The sequence below is a fragment of the Grampus griseus genome (assembly GCF_964374135.1).
Source record: "Grampus griseus genome assembly, chromosome: 21".
NCBI lineage: Eukaryota > Metazoa > Chordata > Mammalia > Artiodactyla > Delphinidae > Grampus > Grampus griseus.
In genome coordinates, this window is record NC_139015.1 from 29285455 (window position 1) to 29291454 (window position 6000).

A 6000-nucleotide genomic window follows, 5' to 3' on the forward strand; every position below is an offset into this window, starting at 1 on the left:
AAATGATTTTTCTAATCTCCACTGCTGTTGGCACAGCTGTGGGCATACCTCCAACTCCCAGGTAGCCAGACTGAGGTTCCATCGTAGGCCATCTTTTTACTGGTACCCTCTAGTGTGATGGTCACCGCTAAAGGACTCAAAAAAAGGCCCAAGGACACAGGGCCAAGCACGAGGTCCCACGGTCTGAAACCAGTACTTCAGGAAGGGTGGGCTTCATCGACAGACCCAGCATGGGGTCTTTTCCAGCTAAGTCCACCCTTGTTCTGATTTAACGAGCCTTTGCTAAACCTCATGCACACGCAGCATGATGCCAGGCCTTGAGGCAATGCAAGAGAATTTCAAGACAGACACCTGAGAAAGTATGAAATAATCCCAGGAGGTGCGATTAAGTGCCAGTGACTGAGAGTGACAGGCCAGTGGGACAGAAGCACGTGGAGAGTGCAGATGACATGGAGGCCGTAGAGGGGACCCAGTGAGCCTGGGTGCGTCTGGGATGGACATGGTGTGTGTCAGGGTGTCCTGTGAGGCTGAAGAGTGTTGGATAGCACCAGGTAAACTGAGGTAGCACAGGATTAGATTACTGAGGGGAAAACTGCTTGAAGGCCTTCTCTATGTCTGGAGATTGACTACAATCTTAGTTATGGTCCCGATAACATAAGGTGAGTGTTTTTATTTCCATTTCACACATGTCCATGGCTAGTGTGTGTCAGAATTAGGATTCCAACTCTGTCCAGCTCCAAAACCCATGCTTTTTTAAAAATAAATTTATTTATTTACGTTTTGGCTGCAATGGGTCTTCCTTGCTGTGCATGGGCTTTCTCTAGTTGTGGTGAGCGGGGGCTACTCTTCGTTGCAGTGCATGGGCTTCTCATTGCGGTGGCTTCTCTTGTTGCAGAGCATGGGCTCTAGGTGCGCGGGCTTCAGTAGTTGTGGCATGTGGGCTCAGTAGTTGTGGCTCGCTGGCTCTAGAGCGCAGGCTCAGTAGTTGTGGTGCACAGGCTTAGTTGCTCCGTGGCGTGTGGGATCTTCCCAAACCAGGGCTCGAACCCGTGTCCCCTGCATTGGCAGGCGGATTCTTAACCGCTGTGCCACCAGGGAAGCCCAAAACCCATGCCCTTTGTACCATATTGGTTGGAACTGCGGTCTGGGCTTTAGGAGATTGGTAGCATATTCTCATTTGTGCGAAGGTTATTTATCGAGTACCTACCGTGTGCCCATGTGCAGGCACTGTTTTAGGCACTGGAGAGCAGAGCAAAGCCCTGCTTTCCAGAGCCGACCTGGCGAGGCAACATACCTTTAGCAATTGAGGCAAGCGTGATTCTTGCTTTGTGCATCCAGCTTTCATTGCTGAAATCAAACCTGGCCTCCTCAAAATAAGCTTCAGGATTTAGCACGTCCAGGCCTCCCTGACCCCCCTCAGGGGACACGCGCCCCTTGCTTCAGGACAATTAATCCCGTGTGGAAGAGCCAGCACCCCAGCGATAGGCAACAGACGCCTCAGTTCCTGGAATTAACTAGAACAAAGCCTCTCTCCTCTCTGCAGCCGGTTGAAGGAGTGTGAGAAGGTAAGAAAACTGCAGATTAATTGGAGAAAAGTGTGGCACTTAAAGATTAGGTTTTCTTGGGACTTCCCTGGTGGTCCAGTGGGCAAGACTCCACGCTCCCAGTGCAGGGAGCCCGGGTTGGATCCCTGGTCAAGGAACTAGATCCCACACGCATGCTGCAACTAAGGAGTGTGCCTGCCGCAACTAAGACCCGGTGCAGCCGAAATTAAAAAAAAAAAAAAAGAAAAGGTTAGGTTTTCTTGAATGCACACATTCTGAAGAGTATGACTTGAATGTGTCCTGCAGGGAGAGTGGCAGAGAGGAGGCCCCATGACCAAAGTAGAGGTGCATCCCTCCTCCCCTCAGCTGTTCAGAGGCCAGAGCACAGGGAGACAGTTTTAAAAGGAAGACTTTGAGCTGTCATTTTGTTCTGAAGAGGAAGGAAGGTTTTTAGTTTCCAGGTACGATATTCAACTCAGTGCTGCCTCCTGCTGGAAGACTCCGTTAAAACAAGGAAGGGAGCATCCCTCTCAAAGTGACTCGGTTCCATTCATTCCCTTAGGTGAAGAAAAGCTAAGGGTGGTGCCTGTGTTCAAACTTCTCCTAGTCCGTCCACCCCAACCTGGGAGAAGCAAGACTGCCCTCCAAAAGGACAGGCAGGACTTGGAACTGTTAAAAACTTCTGAGCCTCTGTAGGAGAGGTTCCGATTTGCATTGGAATCCTGGGTGTAAGTGTACTTGTCACTCAGGCAATCCCCCAACTCCTGGGACAGTTTCTGCTTCTGAGCCCTCCGAGAATCACCGGAAGCCCACCCAGAGCTGTGTCTCCTGGCTCCCAAGCTGAGCCTGTAACAGACAAGGGACCTCTACAGCAAGCTAGAAAGCTCTGAGGTCTGCCAAGAGGCGTGTTGACACCCAAATACTCTGCAACCTGATGAACTTGCTACGCCTTCACTCAATTCACTGACCAGTTATGCCAGTGGACCTGGTCCGATCTGGGGAGAGAGAGTAGTATGACTTCCTCTCTCCGAACCTGTGTAGATGGCAGCCTAGATTGGCCTTTTCCGGGCAAGGGGCCATCCCGCTGCCCAGGGGCAAAAGAGATCTTTGTGTGCGGGCAGTTTGTAGAGTGTGTGTCCTGTGGTTCATCCCCTCCACCTGTTCAACCCTAGGTATGGAAGCGCTCCAACTGCAGAGGACACGATGGCAGCACCATTCTTCGCTGCAGTCAGGATTTAATTGGGGACTTCCTTGGCAGTTCAGTGGTTAAGACTCCACACTTCCACTGCAGGGGGCACAAGTTCGATCCCCGGTCGGGGAGCTAAGATCCCACAAACCGTGTGATGCAGCCAAAAAAAAATTTACTGGAAGCACCACTCAACAGTGACAGAATGTTGACAGAATGTCCTATTAACACCTCCAACCAGAACCTTCAGCCACTGGCTCCTCTATGCCTCCTGGAGACTCCAGCTTCTTCTTGCTCCGGACCTGCAGGGTTGAGGATGGGTCATCGGAAACAGGAGGGAGAGCTGTTGATCCTGACCCATGAGACAGCTGGCCTGCGTGTGTGACACTCACATGTGGGTGCCACACACCGTGTATGTGACCAGAGGGGTAATTGGGTTCAGGGTGGAGGGGATAGCAGAGGACCCTGGCTCTTGGGCCTGCATCACGAACACTTAAATCCTGGAGTAACTGCGTGAAAGTTGGTGGTTCACTCAGAACCTTCCTTTTGTCGAGGAGGGGAAAGAAAGGAGGTCAAGATTTTGTCTCTTGGGACTTCCCTGGCGGTCCAGAGGTTAGGACTCCGCACTTCTACTGCAGGGGGCATGGGTTCGATCCCTGGTCTGGGAACAGATCCCGCAAGCCGTGTGGCCCAGCCAAAAAAAAAAAAAGGATTAAAAAAAGGGAATTCTCTGGTGGTCCAGTGGTTAGGATTCTGCACTTTCACTGCTGTGGCCCCGGTTCGATCCCTGTTCGGGGAACTAAAATCCTACAAGCCGTGCCAAAAAAAAAAAGAAAATTTCGTCTCTTCCTACACCTGAATGAGGCAAGCTCACTCTCAGGTGTCCCCTACTTTGAGTCTCCTCAGATAACTGCTGTCCTCTTGATCTTCCCCAGATGGTTGGGGGTTCCTGTACCACACAGCTTCCTTTACACTCAGCTTCTCACTACAGCTCATGCCCCGAAATTCCAGCGGAACAACCACCTACCACAGCCTGGTTAGGACTTGATAGGACTAGAGCAAGGGAAAATTTACCCTCACTCTTTCCCTGCCCACTTTTATGGCCTTCAAGAGAAAGCTTTCCATGGGGAGTCCCCAGAGAAACTTCCTAGGGCCTAACCCACGCATTCTAAACAGGCTCTATCAAGAGCTCGCGGAAGAACCGGAGGAGGAGGGATGCCTCTTGTTTGCATGCTGTGATTTAAATAAATACGGGGAGTTCCCTGGTGGTCCAGTGGTTAGGGCTTGGTGCCTTCACTGCCGAGGGCCTGGGTGTCCCTCAATCCATGCTGTGCGGCATAAATAAATAGATAATCTTCGTCCCAGTCCTAAGGCAGAGCTCCTAAGACCCTTGGAATTTCCTGTGATGAGAGTCATACAGGTGTCTCCTGGGAAGTGAATGAGGTGACTTCGTGAAATCTAAAGATGCCGGGCACAGGTCACCAGGGGAGCCAATCACATGATTAGAAGGTTGGAACTTTCGGTCCCACCCGTGACCTGAGAGGGGAGAGGGGCTGGAGACTGAACTCAAATCACCAGTGGTCAGTGATTAATCAATCATGCCTGTGTAATGAAGCCTCCATAAAAACCCAGAAGGAGAGGGTTCAGAGAGCTTCCTTGCTCGTGAGCATGTGGGGAGATGTGGAGAGAGTGGGGTGCTGTGAGAGCACGGAAGCGCTGCACCCTCTCCCCACACCTTGCCCTATGCATCCCTTCCATCTGGAAGTAAACAATTTCTCTGAGCTCTGTCAGCTGCTCTGGCAAATTAATGGAACCCGAGTAGGGTGCAGGGCGTGGGAACCTCTGATCTCTACCCAGTCGGTCAGAGGCACAGGTGACAACGTGGACTCGCTGTTGGTGTCTGAAGTGGGGGAGGAGGGACAGTCTTGTAGGACTGAGACCCTAACCTGTGGGAGCTGATGCCATCGCCAGGTAGACAGTGTCAGAATTAAATTGTAGGTCACCCTGAGAATTGCCTGGTGGTATGGGGGAAACCCTCTCCCCACGCACTGGAATTGGTACCAGCATCAGTAGGTCCGTGCCCTCGTAGCGCTCAGGATGGGACCTGAGCTTCCAACACTGTTCCTCCTTATCACCCTGCCACATCAGCGCTTCTCAAGTTTTTCTGGGCCACACCACACGGCCTGCGGGGTCTTCCGTTGCAGAGCACAGGCTCCGAACGCGCAGGCTCAGCAGCCATGGCTCATGGGCGCAGCCGCTGCGCGGCATGTGGGATCTTCCTGGACCGGGGCACGAACCCGCGTCCCCTGCATCGGCAGGCGGACTCTCAACCACTGCGCCACCAGGGAAGCCCGGCCTGCGGGATCTTAGTTCTCTGACCAGGTGACGAGCCTGCACCCCTTGCAGTGGAAGCGCAGAGTCTTAACCACTGGAGCACCAGGGAAGTCCCAGCGCTTCTCAACTTTGGAGGGTATCAGAATGACCTGGAGGGCTTGGTAAGACACAGGTCGCTGGGTGGAACCCCCTGAGTTTCTGATTCTAGGTCTTGCAGTGGAGCCTGAGAAGTTTTATTTCTAATAAGTCCCCCGATGAGCCTGATGCTGCCAGTCCTGGGAATGCACTTTAAAAACTGCTGAGCTCCATAATTGGACGACATCAGCTCCGCTCATCCGAGCCTATCACAGCAAACCTACATCCACGACAAGGGCCAGAGTGGAGAACCAGCCGGTCAGTGCCCCTGTGTCCTTGGATAGACAAAGACAACTTGTTTCCAAACTTCTCAGATGCCAGAGGAGCCCGTTACTGAACCCTCTGGGCTGCTTTCCCCAGGGATTGGTGACAACTTTGGCCTCACAGTGAGACAAGCCTCATTCATAGGAGAGAAATGCAATACCGTTCATCAACAAACATTTCTTGAGTGTTTTCTATGTGCCAGCCATTGGGCTAGGTGTCTGGGATACATCAGTGAACAAAATAGATAAAAATCCCTACCCACATGGAGAATTACCTCTTTCTAATAAAAGGAAGAATAGAACTCTTTTTAAATGTGTTGAGTAGGACCCAGATACCTGGTTACTGGAAGTAATCAGGAGTCTTTATAGTCAACTCAGTTTATAAACACTAGAGATTAAGGTCCAAGAGCTCCAGCAGAGACTAAAGGAATGCTCCAGTGAGATGAAACACCACAATAATTATCTTCATCTTTTGGACAATTACAAGGAACACAGAGTGCTTTGTTTTGCTTTATAGAGGATTAAAAAACCACTGGGG